Source organism: Empidonax traillii, unplaced genomic scaffold, assembly GCF_003031625.1.
Source record: "Empidonax traillii isolate 1590-97213 ecotype Southwest subspecies unplaced genomic scaffold, ASM303162v1 scaffold36:size2505666, whole genome shotgun sequence".
Taxonomy (NCBI): domain Eukaryota; kingdom Metazoa; phylum Chordata; class Aves; order Passeriformes; family Tyrannidae; genus Empidonax; species Empidonax traillii.
Genome location: NW_020955229.1, coordinates 1,686,722 through 1,711,165, shown reverse-complemented (window position 1 = coordinate 1,711,165; position 24,444 = coordinate 1,686,722). Strand labels below are relative to the sequence as shown.

At 40.2% G+C, this 24,444-nt stretch overlaps 1 long non-coding RNA gene across 1 annotated transcript; it reads right to left on the bottom strand.

The window, feature by feature from the left end:
* Nucleotides 1–21,552: 21,552 nt before the first annotated feature.
* LOC114054642 lies at nucleotides 21,553–24,154 on the bottom strand. Its single transcript, XR_003570531.1, has 3 exons — nucleotides 24,028–24,154; nucleotides 22,867–22,974; nucleotides 21,553–21,664 (listed from the first exon to the last, which is right to left on the bottom strand). It is a non-coding gene; the product is annotated as an uncharacterized LOC114054642 (long non-coding RNA).
* Between the last annotated feature and the right edge of the window lie 290 nt (nucleotides 24,155–24,444).

Below are 24,444 nucleotides of genomic sequence, written 5' to 3'. Positions count from 1 at the left end.
GAAGTGACAGTCAGCTATAGATCAAAGGACTAGACTCTGTTTTCACTTGCTGTCCATACCAACCCGTCCAGTAAAGGATCCCACCTGACCAAATCACAACATAATTCTTTTTTTTTACATAAAACTACATTAATTTTAATTCTGTAAGGGAAACTCTCATCAGGATCCAAGCAAATCCTTTCAAATTAACACCGAGAGAAAATCAGCTTTTCTCATGCTAAACAAAGTGTCTTGTGAATACCAAACATTTTGTTACACTTTAGGGTATCTTTCTTCTAAATCTACCTCTAAATCTTCTAAATCTACCCCTCAAACCTGAACAATCCATTATGAAGTTCTGGCATCCTTCTGCTCTGACTACGAGAGCCAATGGAGTAGCCATACTACAATTAAGATGTGCTGGCCCTTATGCCCTGCTCTGTTCAGTTTTCTCCAGCCTTTCTTTCTCCATGAGATCTCCACTTCCAGCACTACTCCTTGGTGTAAAAGTATGGTGGTTTTATGTACCCTGGAAGTCTTAAGGCTGGATCTGTTTCAAGTCCTGTGGAGGTTGTACTACAGAACCTCACTGAACTGGGGGCTAAGTGACTTTCCCCCAACTTCAGGTATTTAAGTGCATATTTCACTGAGTGTCTCAACCACAAGAGCAGTAGTTTTTTTTTTTTTTTTTTTTTTTGAAAAAGCTTGTGGTAACTCACAACCACTCATCTTAGATCAGAGCCCTAAATGTAAAATCCAGCAATGTGAATATGAAGATAATTAGTAATCGGAACGCCTCCTTTCCCTGAATCCTCGTGTTCCTGGAAAAAACATTACCAGAGCACTAAAGCAGAGGAGATAATAAGGCTTTTTCTTGACACCATCAAACTGTCTACATCCTAGTCTGAAGAGCTTTTGCAGTTTTAATATTCTCCCTGCACCCCTATAAAACAGGAAACATTTTCCATGGTTTTAGTCCACACGGTGTACAGAAGTTTTGTGACTCTGCCCCCCAGGCTCCTGTGTGTTATCACTTCAAAGGCACTGATCTCTTTTTAAATGTCCCTTTTGACAACTCAAATCTCTGAACTGGAAGTCAAAATTGGCTAAACTGAGATCTGATAATCGGCAGTTTTACTTCCAGCCGCATCCTGTGCTTGCAGTAATAAAAGCAGTGATTATCTTTGATATGGTTGATGATGTTAGCAGGATGGTGGGCATTCCAGCTGCTTAATTTAATTTCAAATCCCAGTGATAGCATCTAATGGCTATGGTTTAGCTACTGCTACAGATTTCATTTTGCAGTGACCATTGATACTGTCAAGGTAGCTTTATGTTCCCACCTGACTGCAGAGTTCCAGCAGAAGATCACTCATTAGGTAACCATCCTGGTTTCAGACAGCGCTCTGGAACACTTATAGTAAAAGCCTGGTACTGATTAAATGAAAATAAAATCTGACTCCCCAAAAGTTTCTTGATACTACCAATAAATTAGGAACGCAGATGATAAAATTCAAAATACAGAAGGTCATGTGAACTATAAAATACTGAACACTCCAGCTGAAGGCAAGACTGCACACAGCCACAAAGTTGAAGGCCATACTGCTCTGTCCTTCTTTTCATTAGAAACACACTACAGGTCAACGTCAGACATTTGCCAATGGATATTAGGAGAAACACACATGGTTAAGGCCACAGTCTCCAAATTTCCTCTCTTATATTTTCCTTATACTGGTGATTTTCATATGCTAAGGTTTATCCTCCTCACTAGCAGTAGTTCTGCTTTTCCCTACCTATACACTGCAAGTCAGCTTAGTCCACTAGAACTATCCTAAACTCTCCAGTGATGACAGAATATAACACTGGACAAAGAGAAAATAGGTCACAAAACTGTCTGTTTTTCTCAGTGGTGGGACTGAGCAGAGGGATAATGGAGCAGAGGGAGGCAATGTTTGATCATTTTTTTATGTTTGAAGTCTTTAATTGACACCAGCTACAACACTGTACTATCCAAACTAATTTATCAGCGTCTGAACTACTCCAGCCTCCATTCTGCCAGCTGGAGAGTCAGAGGACAGAAGTGTTGGGCTTTGTTGTTACAAGAGAAAACAAGACTTTCTTTTACTCCATTTACCTGTGAGGGACAGACATAAGATTTCCCTCCTCCCTCTCGATTTCCATATTTATTTCCTGTAACTCGTTTTCCATGCCTTGCATTTCTTACCTTTAAAGAGCTGAAACAGCCATGAGAAATGAGCCACTAATTAAGACATCCTGACTACCAAGACCTTCCCGAAACAGAGCTCGCTTGTTCGGATTCCTCTGTTTCGGGAGGCCTCGTTCAGCACGACAATGGTCAGGCACTTTTCTCAGCCAATCCGGAAAACCGGATTAGAATCAAAGCCCAAGATCCCAAACTGAAATGGTGACAAAAGTATCTGCCTCATCATTTGTGGACACCTCTGGTACAAAACAATTCGGTTGCCAGATCAACACAGAAACTGCTGAGTTCCCCCAGCAGGTTAGCATGTCTCTCTTCACCATTATTCTCAGTAATTTGTAATTATCCTCTAATTTCATAGATAACATTGACCAGACCCTTTAAACCAGAACAGAAAATATGAAATTTTGAAGGGTATCTACTGCTAGAAGAGTCTGAAAAGGACACATGAACTAAAAAAAGCCCAGAAATCCCCCAGGTCAGCAGATTCATGCTCTGATTTTTGTTGGGCATGCTGCAACAGAGAGACACAGGGTCTTAGAATCTGTAGTTACCATCATCCTGAAGTGGGGAATCCAGTCTGTTCCCTGTTTGGTTCAGGACAGCCACCAGAAAAAGTGACAACTGGAAACAGGCTGGACTTATTGTACTCTAACCATTCTGGTTTCCAACACAGCCTTTTCCAGAGTGGTTACAGAGTTTATAGGAATTGTTTGTGCTTGTGTGGTGGGAGGTCAATGTTCCTCTCAACTACCTGGTCCACCACAGAACTGTAGCAGACTTCTTTCTGGGCTTATGAAAAAGAAGGAAACAAGAGGAAAACTGGCCAGCTACAAAACAACCTGCCAGTCCTGATTTCATCATCAGGTAGAGTGTAATTAGGAGATGAAATGGATGCGTATAAATAAGAGATAAAACAGATGCAATGTGGTTTTGTGACACTACTCTGGGCATGTTGTCCTTGCACAGCATCCCACAGCACTGGATGTAGCCACCTGAGAATCAGTTCCTGTTAGATATTGAATATAAAGGAAGAGATGGAAAAAATGGAAAAGAACAGAAAAATGAATCTTGCACTGCAAAACAAACACAAATAAGGTGCTTCTAGGGCAGCACAAGATCTCTTTCTCCAGTCCTATGTCACTCTTAAGCAAGCAACGGAGTGCAGAATGTTCAATGCAATATGAAGAAAAGCAGAAGTGAGAGATGTTTGTCCTTGCAAACTGTCGGTCACCCTGACACAAGTTAATGGGAGCCCTTCCTGCACAGGACTCTGGTCCAGCAGCTGCAGTTTGACAAAATCTGCTTCTAGCCCAAAGAAGAATTAAGAATTGCAGGGCTTCAAGAGAGATCAGATGAGGATAGACTGGTTTAGGCTTTTGAAACTCTCCTGACAAAGGAAAGGAAGCCAGATAATAAAAAATATATTCTGAAAAGGGAATTTTTTTCCATATCCTTCTGCCTTTTAAATATACTTAATTCCCCTTGTTCTATTAACCTCTTCTGAACTGCAGACTGCTTTTTTTGTTGAAATAAAAATGTCGCTGTACCCTGCTGCCGTCGCAATATATGATAAAAGCCACTAGTTCTCATAGAAAACCCTGCTGAAACCATTAGCAGTCTCCCAGAGTAAGGACTGTGTCAGGTAGTGACAAATCCTTTTTAAAAGGGAGCTTGAAATTAAAATAACTTTCTTTTTTTAAAAAAAAAAATATATCCACACATCTGTGCAGTAGAAGCAGAGAAAGACTCTCTGCTGGAAACGTTTTTGCCTGGATGAGGCTAAGGCAGGAAGCAAGCAGACAGCTTGCAGGAGAGAAAGGGGAGAAATCTTATTTACAGGAACTTGGCGAGGATAACACTGCACTCTCCTAATTCTTGGTCTAAATCTGTCTCCCTCGCGTGCCCAGAGCTCTGCACGCGCCGGTCCCCACGAACCCCTCAGCCCTGCGAGCGCCGAGACGTGCGGTGCTCTCACGGCTCCGGCACGGGAGCTGCTGCTGCTCCTGCTGACCTTGGCAGCTGAAGGACCCAGATGCCCAGCTCCGGGATGAATCTCTGCAGCAGTGTCATGGGGTGTCAGCTCATCTTCCCCGGTCTCCTCTCTGGCTCCGCTGACAGACCTGCCTGTGGGGTCTGGTGTGGGGTCAGCTGCCGCTGTGCCGCTCTGTCCTCCTTGAAGTCACTTTCCTTTGATTTCTGAGGATGAGGTGCATTCTCTTGACAAGATGCATCTGCAGTGTTTGATTAGGGTAAAAGAACCGTGTGTGGGGAATATTCCCTATACTTTTATATGGAACAGCATGCTAGCTGCCAGTAGCCCAACCGGTTTCCAAGTGACAGATGAAACTTAAAGCCTTCTAGGAAGCGGAGAGGCAAAATATTAGAGAATAACTGCACACAGATCTTTGTTTTACTGAGGGTAAAGCAGCTGGCCTTTCACATTTCATGATTTAATCTATTTACTGGAAATTGCATAATAGAGATGTTAACTAAAAACTAATAGGCTAATAAAAGCAGGACAGGATTAGAGGTATAAATGCCTGTTTATTATTAAAAGCACCATTACTAAAAAACAGCCTATTTTTATACTTTTATTCAAAATAGTGAATTTAAGGCTAGGGAAAAAAAATTTATACAATTGCTTCATGGAGCTTTCTTTGTATCTGAAGGGTCTATGAATATAAAAGCGTATCAGGGCCAAATCCAGAAGGTCTTACTCAAGCAAAACTGATTTTAGTGGAAATAAAGCCTGATGGACTAAAGGATTTGGTCAGTAATTTATGGGACCCTTATCTCTGATCCACCTTCTAGGAATGCTAGCTTGTGGTACAGAGTAATGTAATATGCTTAAATATCTATGATTAATTCGGGTAATCTGGTTTATAGAGCCTGCTTATGTAAATGAAAAGGATTTACCTTTATGTCTGGGATGAAAAAATATACATCAGATACAGCAAACCACACATTACAGAAAATGGCCTGGCTGAATTGTATTAATGTCTCAAAAATGTTGAGAAATGCTGTATCTTCTCCTTAAGCCAGTAATCATAGCACCTACAAATTGCATATCTTATCCTACTTTACACATATGCAGAAGTGGGCAGCGGCTGTTTTGAAGGCAGCATATCTCTCATTTGTACTCCTTACAACGTGCTTTTCAAAGCCTAACAGAGAACTGCAGCTAAAGACTTTCAAAATGAGGAGAAGGCTGTGAGGGATTAATGCTTTACCTGGGAAATGGAGCGGAAATCAACTATCAAAGAAAAACAGCAACATTCCCGTGGGTCCGGTCTTAAGGACGGAAGGTTTTCATGTGATGAAGTGGTAATTCAGTTCAAAGTATCAGAGAGACTTTGGACTGAGAACTCCCTTTGTATGTCTGTCCAACAAGAGCTACAAATTTACAGATAAAAAATAGAGGAGGGACCAGTGTGATCATCTTGTCTGACGCTCTCCAAAGCACAGTTCTCTGGGCTGGCTCTTGCTTGAGAAGCAGACTGTCTTCTGGTTCAAAATCCCTCTTCTATTTCCCCTGACATCTAGGAATAATTCCCACTGCTTCAGTGGAGCAGCTCTGAAGACAGAGATCCTCGACAAAGAACTCCCACTGGATTGACCTAAGCCCAAATGCAACAACAAGGGGTTCTCTGAATCACCCTTTCCTTGTTATTTTCAGCACATGGAACAGCCACATCCTTGCTAGCAGAGCATCACTACAGAGCCTTCGAGGCTCTTAACACTATATTATATATTCAAAGGATGGTTTGGGTTGGAAGAGACCTTAAAGATTACCTTGTTCCAATCCCTGTGCCACAGGTAGGGACACCTTCCACTAGACCAGGTTGCTTCAAGCCCCATCCAACTTGGCCTGAAACACTTTCAGGAATAGGGCATCTACAACTTCTCTGGGCAAGCTACAAAGATGTGTTACATTACAGATTTTCAAGTAGTTATGTACATCTGAAAAGCCACTTGACATCAGCCTTTTCCAGACAGAATTCTGTAACTAAAGGCATTTCCCAGCTCTAGAAGAAAAATCCAATCATTTGCAATAGCTAATACTGTCTTTTAGATTTGCCAACACCACATAACATGCAATCATTTCTCAAAAATCGAGAAACAAATGTGGTTTTGAAGGAAAACAACAAGTTCTGCAGCTTCAGATGACATCAGGAAAGAGAAATGAGAGGCAGGAGGTCTAGATCCAGCTTGGACAACATATTTCACCTAGTATTAGTTGAAAGGTAACTGCACCACAGTATTTCTGAAATGATGTGGTTGAATGGGGTTAGAATAAAATAGACTCCAGCAACACAAAATCTAAGCTGATACTCTTTACTCAGTACATACTATTATATCTACCACACTGTGCAATACAATCCCTGTATGCAATCCCCATAGCCCAAATCAAGTTTAGTAAAATCAAGTTTAGTAAAATGATGTAAATAAGAAAACAACAACAACAACAAAAAGCTCTGATTTCATATTAAAGTGAAATCAACACCCTCAACCAATAGAGACGTTCATAAGGAGATAAAACACCTCAAAGCAAAGCATCTGTGTTTGTGCTGCTATTTCATGTCAAGGCAATTACAGTGATGTTATTAGGAAAGATCAGGGAGGGAGCAGTGTTGTCATATAGGGAGAAGAGAAAACAAACCGTTAAGCAATCATGTAGAACATCTTAAAGCTGGTGAAGGAACAAAGCTTAGCACTGTCAGGGTATTGATCTGTTCCAGTAGGTGCAGAGTTCTGCACCACTGTGATTGCCTTCCCTGCTGGGTTTAGAGAGGGTTGAAAGAATACAGTATTGATCTGGCCCAGTTCCTGAGAAGTAACTTAGTGATAAACACCGACTCCAGTCCACGGCTCTGACAGCAAACTGTTGCAAAATAGCACACCTCTGTTGTGCTCACAGCTCTTGTTATGCAGATCATACATGAGCAACACCACTGTCCACTGCATTTGTAGCAGAGAAGTAGCGCTGTCCACTGGTGAGAACATAATACCCAAAGACTTAACTTCTGTTCCCTTTTTTTTCATTCAAGTATCACAAGGTTTCTAGAGAATGCAGAGTATTTTATTCTTCATTCTGCATTCAGAAAATGCCAAACATATAAGGAGGCTTCATCTTAGCTGGAGCTGAATCTAAAGTTCTGCATTTAACAAAATAGTTTTTCCTCTGTTTCTTGCCATTCACTGTAACACCATGGGAAGACTGAAAAGTTTCTAAATTTAAAGATGGAAAACCATTGCCCTCATTTATTTCCTTGCCTATCTGTCAAATCTTGTGACTCTGTAACATCTTGCCACTCAAGAGAAAGCATTTCTACCCTAAAATCCCAAGAACAATGCTGTCCTACAGAAGTAAAACTAATGTTAGTCGTTGCACATGGAGAAAAAAGCCATCGTGCTACTGCATTTCAAGACTTGGGCTGCACTACATCCCCCTTCTGGTGGCATCAATCCCCAGTGGCAGTAGAATGCAACAGAAACAGGCAGGGACAGAGAAGAGATTTTATGCTAGGCTCATGAATGAGACCACAAACTTCAGGTAGTTAAACTACAAAGATGTGCTGCGTGGTCCAGCACAGTTCTATGAAGTATTACCAAACCTAAACGTTGGGGCAAAAAGAAACCTGTCCCATGGAGTTCTCAGCAGTTGACTTCTGTCCTCTCTCAGGCCCATTTGGTAAAGTCCACCAGCAAAGATGAACTGAACCACCTTCTACGAGATGCTATGGGCTTGTTCTGACTTATGGGGTATTTCTGTGCTTTTTCTGAAGACTTTGGGGAATTCCTTGAACTTTTATTGCCTTAAGCCTAAATCTTTTCATGACTGATGCTGATCATCAGCTTGACCTCGGGAACAATGCCAGACACAGGATTTTCCTGCGTGTGGATGCCGGGCCTCGCCCCTGGGAGCCCAGGCTTCCATCTTCATGTTTTTATGCACAGCTGAGAACCACAGTCACTGGGTCAAATTTTCACAAATCGCGAAGGCACTGAATTTCCAAAAGGATTGCTGTGAGGCTGCACAGGCCCACTCCCAGAAGTCCCTCAGGAGAGCAATTGCTTGTTTTCTCTCTCCGTTGCGCAGGTGCATAACCTCACCTGCGTGCCCCTGCTCCTCGCACCAAAAGAATTTCTCCTCCACACTCTGCCAGGTCTGTTGAAAGATGTTCAATCTTTCTACCAAGCAGATACAGATCTTTTATCATATCTCTTCTGCAAACAGCGCACATATATTTTTAATTTTAAGGTTTGGTTTTTTTTCTCTTTTTCTTTTTTTATTTTTTTTTTCCACAACTCTCATCACTGAGAACAAAAGAAAACTGTTTACCAGACATGGGCACCTGGTTTGGGTTTTGTTTTCCTCTTTCACTCTCTGAATTCAACTCTGTTTTTAAATAAAGGGACGCAGAAGAAGCAGCAGACCTCCTAGGTCAGCCAGGTCAGCCTCCTCTATCGAGCAGGATTTTCCCATACACTCTGACCCCCTCAAGGATTTTATCTAGCCTGTTTTTTGAACACCTCTAATGATGGTGACTCAGCTACCTCACTAGGCAGCTTATTCATGTGTCTAGCCTAATTGCTCTTAGCTTCATTTTTGTTTTCCTTTGTATGCAACATGAAATTTTCCCTTCCTTTTTATTTTTAGACCATTTTTCTATCAAGGGGAGGAAAAGCGACAAAAAGCTGCCATCTTCAAAAAATTTCCGTAATTTCTTCCAATCTGAAAATATCTGTAAAGCATGGCAGCACTATTGTCATGTCTTCCTAATTTATTAGCCTATGTGTAAAGCTGGAGATGGTTTGTTCAGTGAAAGGATCAATGAAAGTAACAGCTGCAGATGTCCTGGCACCCCTATTTTCCTACAGGAATAGGGATGGTAACATCATTTAACTTCAACAGGACAGAGGAATGGACTGTTTAAGAGTCAGACCACCATATCTTGAAGAACAAGACTGGGAAAGACAATCAAGCATCATCAGGGCAAGCAGACACTACTTTAGTAATGGTGGAACAAGTCTTCAGCACTTTCCCAGGAAAGTTTAGTTCTTGAATCCTGGGAGCAGCATCAGCACAGTACTTGGCAAAAAAACCAAGATTTTGGGACAGAATGCAGGTGAGAAAGACTGAATGCCTTGTTGCATGAGTGGAGATTTCATTCACTTCAGAAAACAACACAGCCTAAAGGCTGTTAAAGGATTAACGGGGCCACAGCAAGAGCTTCTCATCCCAAGGTGAGTTGCTCTGACAAAGAATTGCAAACCAGTATCCTGAAATGGTAACATGGGTTGCTATCAGCTGGGACTCTCTGAGCAAGACTCAGTTGGCTGCAGCCTGGCAGGGGCAAAAAATGGCATCAAGCTGGCACCTCCAGCATCTTGAGAGATTTATCTGCAACAGATTCCCAGTTCTCCCCTGGTTTTGAATTCAGGAAAAGCTGGGTAATGTTGCCTCATACAAGGATGCAACCCACATCACACCCACAATCTTCTATCAGTGAGCTTAAACCCTAGTTTGAAATAAAAGTACAGTTTGGTCCGTGATCTTTACAAGAGTTCACATTGCTGGCTTACAGCTGATAAGCATCAATGTAGGAAGCTGTAGAAAAGCCAATTAGTGAGAGGCACTGATGAGTATTTTAATTTTGTTCATATTTTTATTTTTCAGATAATTTTGATTTAACCCTAATTTTTATGCCAAATGCTTAAAACTAGCCTTGGGTAAGATATTTCCTCCTCATTTAAAAAAAATAAATACTAAACCAAAACAAAATCATGTCTTGAAAAATTGAGCTGATGTGTAGGTATTACTGGGTTCTCTTCCACTCCAGAGAATCTATAAAGGATAAAAAGAGAAAGAATTGATCAAAAGAGATGTGGGATAGAGGAGAAAAGGTGAAAAAACGAAGCCAGGTGGCAAAGGAAAATAAATAGATGGTGGTTGTGGACAGAGGAAAAAGAAATGTGTCCTACTGCATAGAAGGGGTCAGCTCAGTGACTCACACATCAGGTGTTCCCTGCAACCCAAATACGAGCACCACCTGAGCAACTTATTTCAGCACATGCCTTGTTTTAAAATATCAGTCCTGCTCGAGTCAGCTAGCCAGGCACACACTTAAACATCTCACAGAATCCAAGCTGCAGAGCAGGGCCTTTCCCCCAGTTAAGAGACCATTCTGAAAATGCCCTTGACCAAAGCATGCATATAAATTGGTAGATGTTACACTAAGAGATGTAAGTGCCATTGAAGTGGAAGACTCATCCAGGGAAGCATGTTCTGCCATCTCCTATGCTCCCCCCCAAAATCAAACTCTGAGAGGTTTGTCAAAGCTATAGAACAAGGACTAGGACACTCTTCCGACCTTAATATATTTCACGTCACAGAGGTAACAGATCAAGAGACTGTTCTACATAAACCAAGAGGGTGCTCTACACTCCCTACCATACAGGAATGCATGTACAAATAAAGCTTTATAAAATAAGAGGACATTAACAAAGGTCTGATGGTTTTCTTATTTATTTCCCTGTAAAATGAAGCTAGCTTTCTAGTCTTGGCATTCAAGGACTGTATTTAAAGTCCCTAAAGAGAAAAGAGGCAAAGGGGGAGAACAGGCTTTTCCACGGGCACTAAATGAGAGAAGGGCAGAGTTGCAGCAGAGTTACTGAAGTGAACAACCTTGATCCGACCAAAAGGAGTCATTTAATTTTAGGTTCTCCCCAGAGGTTTTATTCCTCTTGGCTGCCAGGCCAGAAATGTCAGGCGTGTTGAGATGGGGCACCCTGGAAAGTGCCGAGCCTGAAAGCCAGCAAACAGGTTCCGCATGACTGCTGTTAGGTCTGGGAGCCTCCACGGAGAGCTGAACTCTTTGACCAGATAGGTGTGAACCAAAGAGGGGACTGGGTCATTTCTTTTCAAAGTTTTCTTTGCTTCACAAAGGCTTAAAGAATTTTTTTCTTTCTTTCTTTCTTTTTTTATTCCAAGAAGCTCCAAACCTTCAGTTTGAAAAGAGGAAAATAATAAAAAATTAAAAAAAAAAAAAAAAAATTGAAGCACTTTCTTTTCATAAATAAATGACACAACAGGGAGAGACCCAGCAGGGGAATTAAAGCCCTTTTTCTGACTGATCCAGCAGCATTTTTCTAGGCATTTGCTAGACTTAAAACAATAATGAAGTTTGTCACTACGTATGTCATAGAGCAGATCTCTCTGAACCTCAAGGTTTCTAAACTGTAATATCTGTGGGGAAAGAATTGCCTTCTGCTACGGATATACATAGCACCAAGTACAACGAGGTCTAGCTCTTGACAAAGGTCTCCAGCTGATGTTGAAATACAAATAACTAATGGAACAAGATGGAAATTGTGCTCTAATCCTCCCAGTGGCTACTGTATAATGAAATGAATGGGGATCTCAGGAGAAAAGGAACAGAATCATACCCTGTGAACACACAGCTGCAGATTCAGTGCCTGGGTACTGCCAGTGTAGGTCCAGCCCCACATCCATTAAAAAATGCTCAAAAATGCTTGAAGTGTCTTCACTGGCTTGAGCAATCCATGACCAATTTCTTTCTGGAAATGCATGGATTGTGAACATGCACAAAGGCAGACCTGGTGAACATGTCTGTCCTCACACAGAACCCCTCAAAGTCTGCTGCCCATGATCCTCTGTGCTTTTGTTCTCAACTAATGACTCCCAGGGCCAGGATTTTTTTAAGGAAGCAAGGGCTTTCCCTGATCCCTATCCCAAATGAGTTTATATCACCAAAAGTGAGCAGGTTGACAAGATAAGCTGTTAACATTAGCAATTTCACAAACTGTGTTCCTAAAATTAAATAGAAAAGGGATATCAATCCAGGCTATGAAACACTGTTCCACAATGGCCAAAAATGAAAAGTGTTACAGCTAATTGACAGTCATACCAACCTAAAAATAATGTTTGCACATTCACTTTTAATTTTAACTTCACACAAATCTACATGGTTTTCTCGAAAACTCGTGGACCTTTTACTGTTTGTTGCTTGCATTGCAAAACAATTGCTTGTCTTTGCATGTGGTTTGACCTAAAATCTACAATAAGACACAATTTTCCTGACCTACACGTTGCAATTTTCACGTGGCCAAGCACCACAAGACATACACCATGACTCTCAGAAACAGGGGCAGCTTTGGGAATGCCTGAGGAGGGAGACAACAGCAGCTGCTGTGGATGCCACCATTCCTTGGTGGATGGGCTAAACAGGGCATTGCAGATGTGTTTGAAGGTGACCTGACACTGCCTGGATATTTACAGGCCAAGAGCCCACCACATGCACTAAGTAGCATCTGCCTCAGCACTGCTTTGCTACAAATTCACGAGCACTCAATTACTGGAAAAACATTTCAATTGTTCACAAGTATCTTTGAACAGTAATCAGTGTAAAATCTTCCATTTCCTTTATGGGTATTTGATGGACCAGTTTTGCAGAATTTAGCAATGTTTGCTGCACATTTTCAGCACCTTGGCTTAATTCTATTAGAACAGAATTGCCATCGCATTTCTGAATACCTACACGAAACAGGAAAAAGCTAGCACAGCAGGCATCTAAAGCAAAGGGTATTGGGATCATCCAAGTTCAGTCTTGAATGCGCAGTTAATAAATTCTTAAAAAGATTCTTGCCCAGCCACAAGTACTGTCATGAAACACTCCTGTATTAAAATACTAAATTTTCCCCTCTGAACTTTGTTTTTAAATTACTTGATTGTGCAAGATGCAGAGTTATAAACTTCCACTGATTTGTACGAAAATTAGAAGTATTTATCCTTTGCAAAAACACCAGGTTTTAGCTGACAGGACAACTTGACTACACTGAGTAGCTTTCAGGATTTCTTGTTATTCCCTTCTGATAGAAACATGGTAAAAGTAAGTTTTGAAGGATAACACCAATTCTTCACAGGACTGAAAATGCAGGAATCAATGGCCAAGTGCCAAAAACCTTTGTGTATAACTTCAACAAGTCATTTAATTTCCACATACCTTAACTCAACACTTATGAACTAAAGCTTGTATCTACTTTTTTCCTCTATCCTTTGCTTATAGAAACTGGAAGCATTTTAGGACAGACCTGGAACTCCCACATTCCCACACCACAGTCAGATGAGAAACATTACTCAGAGCACTTAGTAAATGCAGTATTTTAATAGAGCTGTAGGGGATGCCTACAGCTCAATTCTTAGCACATGTTTAATTCCTGGGAAAAAATATACCCGTTTAACAGGAGTGGGAGGGGTGTAAGGAAAAAGATTCCAATTATCAGGTAGTGGGAGCAGGGTCAATCAAGAGAAGCCATTCTCTCTCCCTTCCCCAAAACAACGTAGGTGGTAGCACATCGAGTCTTCAGATTGCACCACAGGATGCAAAGCCACAGTTCAGCTTTCAATGTTACTAATAAAAGGTTAAGGTTTCAAGCTATTTTTTAATTTAGATCTGTTGTTTGGTAATTGGAATAAACATTCAAATTTGAGCATCAAATTTCTCATTAGTTTCACATCAATACCTGTGCTGAAACTATGGATCAGTGAACTGAGTTTCTCACTGCCCAAGTGAATTCATTAATCATTCTCTCCTAAGATGGGCACATAAGCAGACAGCTGTTCTAAGCAGCTGTCTTCTGATGAAACTCCTAACATGCATACTGCCTGAAAAAAAAAAAAAAAAGAACAAACCACACACACACACACACAAAATCTACCTTTTCAACAGTCTGCTGTTGTCTTAACTCAAAGATCTACCTGCACGGACAAGTCTGGCAGAGAAAGGAACTGGATCCCCACTCAACAATGCATTCCAATTTGTAAATGGTCACTTTATGGTTACAGACAGAAAGTTTTAAAACCATTAAGACTTAGTTACCACTTCTTATCTGGGGTATCATGAGGAAGAAGAAATACAAAACCAGACACTGATGAATGTATTCAATGAACAGGTATAATCTTAAACCAGATCCAGTTAATTTTTTTTTTCCTGTCTATAGTTGCATAGATTCAACTCTTCATCCACTACCCCCATTCTTCTAATAACAGATATTAAGATTTATTTTCATATACCTTGATGGGCTGGGATGAGATAGGCATTATGATCCACATTAGTCTCCTATTTTCCATTACAGCCAAAACAAGTGCTTAGGTAACTGGAGCTTATCCTATTTAAATATATGCAATCAGGAAATTTGAGATTGCCTTGATGGACCATATAATATTTCCTTTAGAAGCTCCCTGATATGCCATCGTCTACAAGTTCACCCATACAGCAAATGGTCTCACTGGGTAACCTTTCCCCGGTTGCGTCACACGCCCGGAGGAAAGATGAGACCATTGAAAAATATATAAACAAGGACTTTTGAACTGACCTTGTCCAAACTAGGCAGAGAGACAGGAAAAGAATGTATAAACACACCTTGTAATACCCTGAAACATTACAAAATCTTTGCCCTGTGTTAAAATGGGTGTTTTATATATGTTTGGTGCAAGGAGAAGTTTAACAAAAATGAGTTTTATTTTATAAAGTGACAAAGTTTTAACCAGCAAAATTGTAGCTTTGTTGAAGGTTGCCTTAATAGGGGTGTTCAAACATGTCTGGAGAAAGCAGTAGTGTCTTTTTGTTGGAAAATTAACTTCCTGGCTGCATACAGGGCCATTAGACAGTAAAAAAATAAAGAAGCGAAATGAAACTAAAGAATGCCTGTAAGCACCTAAGTCAGTTTTGACTTTAGTTGAAATTTGGGCCAAATTTTTATTCAGTTAACCCATTTGGAAAACTCTTACTGACCTCTATACTGAATCTGGGAGACTTCACATGTTCCTTTGCATTTTACTGGAGAGGTCCAGAATGCAGTATCAGTTTGAGGCACTCATCAAACATGTAGATGTGGCACTTGGGGACATGGAGTAGCACTGGGTTAATGGTCAGCCTCAATGATCTTAAAGGTCTTTTCAACCTAAATGATTTAATGAATCTATAGTGGAGGGGTTGGGCTGATACAATAGCTCAGTGTTGTTCCCAAAACAGTTTGATATCAATTACTTCTCATTACCTGGAATTTGAAAAAAAAAGTATAACCTTTAACAGGGAAGTATGTGTATAGTGACGAAGGAAATTTCAGTTTTCTCTGCTTAAGTTACTATGGCAAAGTGTGTGGGAAGCAACAAAATCTTTGATCTCTCTCTTTGCAAACCTTGCCCTGATCAAATCTTCAGTCAGGCCCAACTATAACTGTACCAGTGAGTTAAAACAAGCCACTGAGTCGGGAGAAGCCATGGCTATCTATCAGTGGCAAGCAAGAGGGGACTACTGAGAAATTCCTTTCTGGTTCTAAATGGTGTCAACAAGCCAAGAGAAGGATAACATTGAATTGCTTTGTTGGGACAGTTTAGCTGAGTAAAATCTCCATGATTTAGATGACTTTTGATGTAAATAATATAAAAAGTTTTGTTAGTGTCTCTTGCTGCATCGCAGAGGCTTTCAAAATACTTTGACGAAGAAGAATGACTTCACCCATCCACCTTTCCCGGACATCAGCACTTTTCATCAATCTGGACTTCCTCCTCTTTGCACATGAGTGTTTCCTGAATTGCCATGACCAGAAGATTTCACATTTCATTATGACCAGGCGAATCGTCAGCTCAGTTCTGAATGAAAACTTTGCCTGACTGTGCATAGAAAGAGACTGGAAACATAATACTATAACTATATTTTATATCCCCTGAAATAATCGACATTTAATCTCTCACAGATAGTGGAAAATTGGACCTTGTGACATCCCTAATAATATTTTTACCCCCCCAACTCATAATGGCTGTAGGAGAATCTGCATGATTTAAAATACATAGAGATGTTCAGAAGTTGCTCTTTTTCTTTCTTTTGTATTAACAATTTTTTTTTCAACTTACTGCAGAAAACTGGCACTAGAAAATCAATTCTAAAAGTAAACACTAGCATCCAAAAGCCCTAGTAACACAGGGCTTTGTGACAGAATGGAAGGTCCAGGAGAAGTGACTCTGTACCTCATATGAAGAATTCTGTAGTACTTGTCCTGAACCAAGCAATAGTGTGCTGTGTTTGCTGTAAAACCTACAAAGCTTAACCGTGGTTTTCAGAAGATGATCAAAGAACGTTTTCTCATCTCCAATGGCGTCAATAGCAAAGCTCATACTAACTTCAAAAGGCCAAATTCTGATGGCTTTACTCACACTGAATCACTCTTTGTTTCATGTGGAGTTCCACTGACATCAGTAGAAGTAGGGATGAAGTAACGGCTACTGAAGCAGAATACAGATACCAGGCTTTGACATAAAGCAATTAAGTTGGGATACATGTATCACTTTCTGACTCAATTCCTAGGTACAACTGGGAGGAGATAAAGCTAATTTTGTTCCATTTCCTAAGTTACAACATTGTTTTAATTTAAGCGTGTTTCCTTCCTAAAAGGAAATGCAGACCTCCTTAAATGCTGATACTCAGACAATTATCTCTTGACAAATCACCTGGAGATTTTTATTTTTTTTTTTAAGAAACAATAATTCACTCCTCATCTAATTCCCATTAAAGCAGTAATTTGTAAAAATGAAAATTACTTTGATAGCCTGACCAAAGCCTGTGTCTCTGGTTAAATATGTACAGCAGCTTCCTGAATGAGGTAATTGATCAAAATATTTTTCAAGGGCTTTGGCTTTCAAGAAAAAAATGCCAGTATCAAAGGATATTGTGAAATCATAGACGGCAGTTAAAAACAACTCTGCCTCCTGCTGAAGAGGCTGCACTTGGACTGTTTACCACTCTTGGCTTGGAATCGCTCTAAGAATCAAAGGACAAGACATAAGGATGAAGAATAACCTAGCCTGAACTCTTCCTAGCCCAAAAAGTCTACCAATTCTAATTGTTTCATATGCTAAATGATTTCCAGGTCCCACCTTCATCTCTGTCACTTCCTTTCATCTCTTTTACAAAATGTAGTACAATTCGAGGTTATTTTGCATTTTGCACTAACTTATCAAAAACTCCTGACAGCGACCTACAGTCCATATGCCAGGTACAGCATAAATAGGAAAAAATCCTGTGCAGGAGTTTTCAATCTAAACAGCAGCAGGGAAGCAGTAATAGAAAGGAAGGTTTATTATCCCATTTTAGAGATAGGGAGCTAAAGTCTGGACACACATAGAACTGGCCAAGAACATAGAAGATACCAATGATAGCAGCAGAAAGCAAGCAAAACCTCCCCCACACAAGACACCTTTTAATAAGAATCTGCCTCCTATGAAGACTTTTCATAGGGTCTCAACCAAGTGACACAGCTCTAAACTGATTTTTTAAAAAACCCAAAACTTTCTAAAGGTGAGCATTTCCTTGGCAAGGTGCACATGGAGGCTCCATAAAGGAGAATCCATAAAGGATTCTGGGAATGAGAGAGAGGCTGAGAAGAATGGATCACCTTTTTATTGCTCACACTAGTGGAGTTTACAACTCACAAAAATAAAAATAAGCGCAACGTATAAACCCATATTTTGAAAAGGATACAAAGAGTATCATAGCGATATACTAATCCTGCAATTCCTTAGAGAGGCAAATAACCTTTTCTCTTGATATAGGCATCAGGCATTGATCTGTCACACTGTTTGTTCTAGCAGAGCTCCCAGAGGTGCATTCAGTTTGAAACGTTAAGGCTAGTTCATTAGCCGTCCCTAGCTCGTTTCTCTGAGAGAATCAAGATAATACTGTGGTTAGTTAATGGCTTTCTCTTGTTTCCCCCAGAGCCTGCCTGTCTGAAGCCTGCAGGCCCAGGCAGCTTTCTTTTTTTTCCCCCCCATCCCTTCACTATTAGTCACAGCTGGTAAGGCTTGCAAGGAGCCTGGCTTGTTTGGAAACAGCCAGGTCGCACAAATGGTTGGATCTCTCTGCTGCAAACAACCACCTTGGCCCCTGCTGTCAGAGAGCAGGGCTCCTGCCTGCACAGCAGTGGGGAAGGAGGGATGCAGGGAAGGGCAGCTCCTGATCATCACACTACGAACGGGTCTCATTCAGAAAAATGCCAAAATTATAAAAATAAAAAAGAAAAAGGCATTCCTCTCTCAGGGAGCTGCTTAGAACCACTATTTCCTAGAAGGCGGAAGGAAAATCTGACTTTTTACAGGGAACTGCTGTCCCCAGAATCAGGCAACGTCACCTGCCTTGCTCTCAAGTTCTGCTGTTTATCATCACAGTTTGGAGGTTGGGTAGTTGCAGACAAGAATCTCTCCCAGGAGCCATCCCACTAACAGCTCCTAATGGATGGGTAACATTCCCCGCACTTTTGTTTTCTGCTTAACACACTCTGCCCCTCGTCATCCTCATGTAAACGCTGAAGCAAACCCACCCACAGAGGCTCCAGCTAAGCACTGCTGTGAGCATCACAAGGCAAAATGCAACAACTTAAAATACGTTTATCTGTCTCGTTTTTAGCTTGCATTTAGTCTTTGTAAAATTAATATCTGATTCCCATGGAAGCAAAACAATGACAATGTTGATGAGTGTCAGATATCTGCAGGCAGATGCAGTGCAAGTTCCCTTTACAGGGAGTAATTCTATCAACGTACATCAGTGCTGATCTGCAGAGTTCCCCGCTATTCTGGTGCCTTACTCTTTTATCTACACGTTCAGCACTCACTGCTGTGTTACCAGACACTGCCAGTCATGAAAGGCTGCAGGATGATTTTATCTGCCTCCCAGTATATTACCCACTGGAGAACAAACTTAGACTTGTAAATGTTTTCTCTTACCAGTGCTCTAATCCAGACATTTAGAGATGCTTTTGCTCACCAAGCAAATAGCACCAAGCTATTTACAGAAATCCTGCTGAAGTTAGCAATAGGCAGGGTGGTGGCCATCAGATAAAACCCGGCCTGAAAGACAACTGTTCCATATTGCCATGGGATTTTTTTCTTGTTCGGAACACCAAGTATATCCCCTCCAGACAAAATATAACAAAATATAGAAGAGGCTGCTTTTTTGGATACAGGTTTATGATACTGCTGTTTGTGACACTGACTGACATGAAGTGTGGACTGTCACAAAAAGGAATGATGCTTCCCCATCATTCCCTTCTCTGCACAGTGGGTAATAGTTGTTTTTGTGTTGTCATGAGAGTTATTTACTCCTTTAGCTGGGAGGAATTTTTCCACATCTAGTTCCCTGAAGCAGCTCTGCAGGGCCCACTCAGACCTGTGGTGGCCCAGGAGAAGTAGCAGCTTGCTGTCACAAATAACTGATAAAACCATGTCACTCATGCAGGTATGTAACACCTGTCCCCCAAATGTCATGCAACAAGTAATGTAGCCATGAAAATAGACAGACCAAGAGCAACATCTGACCCAATCACAAAATCAAGGCATCTCTTTAGGGTTTCACAAACCAAAATCTGTGTGAAAGCTGAACACTAACAAAGAGCAAGAAAAGAAAAGGTTTCCTGGAGAACTCTTTGTGGGCTACAAAAATCAAAGGAAGGTTTCTGGGTCTGAGTTACAGGCCAGGGAGACTCAATCTGACAAAGAGAAGCTTTCAAATAGCAGCTGTTTGGTACTTGACCAGAACAGAACTGGAAAAATAAAGCCTGAAGGAGTGAACATGGTAAGTCCTTTCCCCAACTGCTTCAAACTTTGCCCTTCTTCTCTAGATCCACAGTATGATGCTGGAATACTTTTGTTATGTCCAGAAATGACATGGCACAGCAAAGGCACATAATGCAAGATAAAAACTCCTCTGCCTACCAAAACACAAGCAAGAGCAGCAACGAAAGTCAACAAGATGAGAACAATGGATGAAGAAAGTGTTCTTTCATCTGCAGGTTCTACAGAAACACCCACTAGAGTGAGTTCTCATAAAATTGTTCTATGGCAAAATACTGTTTAGCTTCAGATATTTGTCCTTGTTGTAAATCTACCATCAAACATGCAAAGCAGAATTTGGTACGGAAAATTTACAACTCTAGGATTTGTCCCCCATTCTCAATTGTGTGATCACCTCAGCTGATAAATGCTGGGATTCACATCAGCCTATGACCTCCCAATCAACTTCCCAAAGCAAGTATCTCTTCTTTTCTATGCCTCATTCAAGAAGCCCATCTATAAGACCAGTATTTTATCAGCAGTGAAAATCTCCCTAGCTAAGTCAATTGACCTGTGAGGACCACAAGTTCTGAAAGGACTGAGAATATTCTCTATGTATTCAACATCCCTTAAATCTACTACGGAGAAACACTTGGATCTCTCCCATTTTTGTGTTAACTTCAGCTTTTTTTTTACGATCTTTAACTCAACAATGAATTTATCTCTGTTATTCCTTCCTTCACTTAAAGGACTGTGACTTTCCCTCAAATATTTATTGAAATTTAGCATTGTTGTTTAGAAAGTAGTAGAGAAAGTTTGGTATAACTAGACTATTATTTTCAAGGTGAGATAAAGTTGGCTTCCATTTTATCAAATCATTATTAAGGAAAGGAGATGGATTAAGGAAATGGATAACGCTATTTAGTCATCTTTTCTAAGAGCTCCATTTTCTGTGGATGAAACATGCTATTTAATGATTAACTATTATTATTTTTATATCCTGCTTTATGACACTATGTCTTGCTATAAGGCAACTATTTACTACTCTGAGCACTTAGTAAAAAGAATTATCATTCCTTGCTGTCTTTTCTTACCAAGGAAGTGAAAGGAAAGCAAGTTACAATTTTAAAGAAAGTACTTTTAGCAGAAGTGATTTATGATCGCTGTTAGCAATGGTCCTGTTCATTTCTTATGAAGATGCAGAACCCTCATGATACAAAGCAGTTAAATAATTATCTGAAATATTAACTAATCAGATACCAAAATAATTGGAAAGCACCATTTAACAAAATAGTACAAAACAACAGGTCTCTCTACTCTTGTAGATATTTGACTGTCCATCATTCATTTACAACTTTTTAGGGGGTACAATGCGATATATACCCAATCTGTGAATACTGAAAGTGATGCAAATAAGAAAGAAAAGACACTCAGGAAATTTGTGCACCTTTTAGAACAAAATCGGAATATTCTTTTTCATTTGCTGCAGGGGACACACAACATAACATTTTTCCTGCAGAATCTGCGGCCGAGATATTTTTAGAAGATCCGAATTTGTGACAAAATTAGGAGAGAGAAAAGTTTAGAACATTCAAGTTACTTGGCAATTCGTTTTCAGATTTGATCTCTTTTTGTGTTTTAATGAGTGTTGAAATTTAGCTGAAGTCACTAGAAAGGACATGAGCTGATGCTTCTTTGGAAGAAGGCCTTCTAGCAGAATCCAAGCTCATGACTTCTTTCTGTGAAGTCTTAATTGGTTAGGACAGAGGATTTTTTTTTTTTCCTTTCATTTCCCAAAGCAAAACATGTTTCCTCAAGTGCTCCAGGAACAGTCACTAAAAAAGAAATTAACATGTAAAACTGTAACATTTCTAACACTCCTACATGACCAAAAGGATGCAATTTTAGAACTGTGATTTGGAACCTACAAACATTTTAAACATTTGTCTTGTGGTTTATTTGTAAACTAATGAGTCTTGATGCTGCTCCCTATGCTCATGCTGCAATCTGTTGTTGGCCTTTTTGCAGCTTTAAGATCTACACTTTGGAGAATCACAGGGGGTGTTGGAAAAATAAGCCAACAGAAGCAGCATGATTAAATCTCACTTTTAACTTTGGAGGAACTAACATTAAGTAGCATGTGTTTTTAGTGCACGAAAACACCCTCAAAACTGGGGCGCTGCGAGTTGGATTAAGATCGGCATTTCCTTTTTCCTCAAGACCTTCGTGGATAAAATAGCCTGGGCTTTTTCCCCTTTCCTTTTCCTCAGTGGCAGGTTGCCAGCAGTTAATTTAAGCATAACAATGGAAAAAATCATTCTCACAAATTCAAGAATTTGTATCGCTGTATCTCTGGCGAATGTATTTAAGCATGTTGCTAATTACCTTTACTCACAGAGAAGGCAAGAACCAACAAGACTGTTATGCACATGCGTAACCTGGGAAGCTTAAGCATGTGCTGTAGGATTGAAGACTGGATGTGCTCCTGTATTAAAATCACAAACTTCAAAGGGTTACATGAGGGAGGCTAATTGAAGAGTGTTTTTATATAATCTTGTGCAGTGTATTTACTTTTGCTTTTTGGGATGTAGATGGTGCAGCAGTGTATGCAAACTTGTAAAATAAAACTTGTAGTGTCTGTAAGAACTTCATTTCACATATGACCTTTTACAGTAATTGGATCTGAATTATAATCAGTCACCTGAGTCCTGAAATAGATAAAATAGTTTTTTAATGTTAAAAAGTTTTAGCCCTTCGTTGATTATCTATCAGTGCTTACAGTCCTGTGAAAATAAGATAAATGAGAAATTTGGTCTCTAATTAGACTTCACTAGATTTACAGCTTTTAATTTATACGCCAATGCAACTCAGGCCGGCACTAACACAGATAGAGATGGAGCCACAGTTTTCAATTGATTTAACAATTTAATTGCAGCATTAACATCCATTAACATTTAACTAACCTTTTAAACTAACCTCAGGCACAACCTTAAAGACTAAATGAAGTAAAATTGCATATAAAAAGGTACTAACATACAGCTGTAAGAAGCCAGAGTGAATCTTTAGGGAGATTTAGCATTGCTTCCCCACATCAGCAGGAGGGAGTCTGTTTTCCTTCTTGCAAAATTCAGTAGGAAAGCATGCTCTAATTTATAGGAAAAGGAAATAGACACATTTGATGGTTATTAACTCTCATTTATATCTTCTTGTCTATACGTGATGTCTAAAAGACACAATATCCTTTACTCTGGTCATGTACTAAAGAACAATTTTATTACTCAGAGAAACAATATTCCTGGATTATCTGTGATAAAATGTGATGTAAGGGAATATAAAATAAGTCGCTGAAGTTTGATATGAAAGAGAAACCTCGTATTTTAGAAACAATGGGCAAATAGGGCTCCTGTTTATGTGGGTATAAATCTAAAGCAACTACACTGAAGCTGCTGGGATTACTTCAGGGTTACACCGGAGGTACCACGAGAGAAAGTCATAGAAAACAAGCACAGGAAGTATCTGCTTTTATATCTGTGTTGAGCACCCTGAAACTCTGCTTCAAAGCAGCAGTAGCTGCAGGTGACTGGGGCTTCAGCAGGTAAGTCCTGAGATCCAGATCTGCTCTTGTACACCTTTGTTCCCCCAGCCCTATGGCAGTGAGGGTCTGCTGAGGGGCTGACTCCAACACTGGGGGAGTACTGCACACAGAGGCCGTAAATTTGCAGTCCAGTATCTACCATTGCATGTGCCCACAGTCTGCCAGTAGGGCTGGGTCAGGATTTAAAGGTCTTTTGTTTCTCACGTGGCTGACAAACGGGAGTTTTGGGGACCTTTTAAAATGTCACCTAGGCATTCTCGACCTGTATTGTGTCAGAGCTGACATAATTCTCAGTGCCACCTGTGTAACCCACAGATACTGTAAAAATTCATAGTGCATGGGGGGTTTTGGTAGCACAGCACAACTTCTGCTATTACTAGCTATTATTTAACCCATTTTCTTTTAGATTAAACCATTGATTGCACAAATTATTTCAGTCTGTTCTTTGGGTGACTTGTGTAAACGCTCATCAGCACTACCGAGTTTCACACTCCAGTTCTCAGCTGTGTGTGTGCTATTACCATTTCTCTGTATCTAAATGGTATTTAATATTAGCCAAGTAATATGAAAACAAGAGGATGATCACTTGGAAAGTATCACAACCTTGTGTCTTTTGGTTGCAGAGACGAGTATCACACAAGGTTTATGGTATGTCTTGACATGCAACGGTCACATGAAGTGTAATATTGATGTTCCAAGGATTAAGAGTCTCACAGCAGTACACGTTGACACCATTATGCTGTAATGATTCCACTGGAATTATTAGTCATTCCAATCAGCTCTCTGCACTACTGTTTGACCACATACATCATAAATGTATGAGGTTAACAGTCTGGATATTTAAAGCATTGATACAACATAGCATGCCACTTGGATGGGTTTTTCAAGCACCTTCTTCGAATTCACATTGCTACACTTGAGAAATACATCATATGTATGCAAAGCCCCTAAAGCATTTGTTTTCAGCTCCTCTCTGAACTCCTCTGAATAAACTATAGGTGGGAAGCAAAGAGATGGTAT